The following is a 1,027-nucleotide window of genomic DNA, read 5'->3' as shown; positions in this document are numbered from 1 at the left end:
TGGCATTTTGCTGTAAGAATGCTCAGAATGATGATTTTTCTTCTGAGGATAATGTTGAGCCGACGTATGTGAATTTGTCTGTGCTTTTTGTGAAATAGATTTTATGCAGGTTTTCTGTTGGGGTTGGTCTTTCAAGTCTTCCCGCTTTGGAATCAAGGTTGGTCAGGATTGGCAGGTCGTTCATGCTGCCGATGTTATGAACATGGGTTTTTGTGTTTCGGTTAGGTCTTTTGAGACTGTTGTTGTAACATTCCCTGGCTTCTCGGGCATCACTGTGAATGGTTGCAATTGTGTTATCCTACAAAGGGAACTTAACACAAAGATGAATTGTAGATACTATAGCGCCAAACTTATTTAAGAAAGGTCGGCCAAGTATTAAATTGTAAGGACTAAAACAGTCAACCACCAAGTATTGAATATCTGAAGTTTTTGACGAGGGAAACTCACCAAGTGTGGTTTGTATCCACACAGAGCCCATAACCGGGACTCTCTCACCTGAGAACCCTACCAGGTCACCGGTGGAAGGTTGGAGGATGTTACTGCTCAGTTTCATTTTCTGGAATGTTGAGTAAAAGAGAACGTCGGCGCTGCTCCCTGGGTCGAGCAACACCTTTTTTACTAGGAGATCTCCGAGCTGTAGGGAGATGACGACCGGATCATCTAGATTTGCTACACTGTTGTCATGATCGGCTGTCTGGAATGTTATCTGTGGAGATTGTGGTAGTGTCTGTTGTTGAGTTTGATCGGCGTTGATGGAAAGCATAGCTCGGTAAGATCTCTTTCTTGCCGAGCTTGTGGCTCCTCCACCTGCAAAACCTTCGGAAATACAGTTAATTATACGTGTTGGTTGTTCGGGATGGTTGTTGTTCGGTCGGTCTTTATCTTGGCCATGCTGTGTGGCCGAGCTTTGGTCTCCATAAGGGGGTGCTCGCCACTGTATGTGGCCGCCGATGTATTTGTCCAGGTGACCTTGCCGAGCTAGTCCCTCCATTAGGTCTTTGGCTATGACACAGTCATCGGTAGTGTG

Source organism: Arachis ipaensis, chromosome B03, assembly GCF_000816755.2.
Source record: "Arachis ipaensis cultivar K30076 chromosome B03, Araip1.1, whole genome shotgun sequence".
In the NCBI taxonomy this organism is placed as follows: Eukaryota; Viridiplantae; Streptophyta; class Magnoliopsida; order Fabales; family Fabaceae; genus Arachis; species Arachis ipaensis.
The sequence above is the reverse complement of the archived record's forward strand: the minus strand, read 5'-3'. Positions refer to the sequence as shown.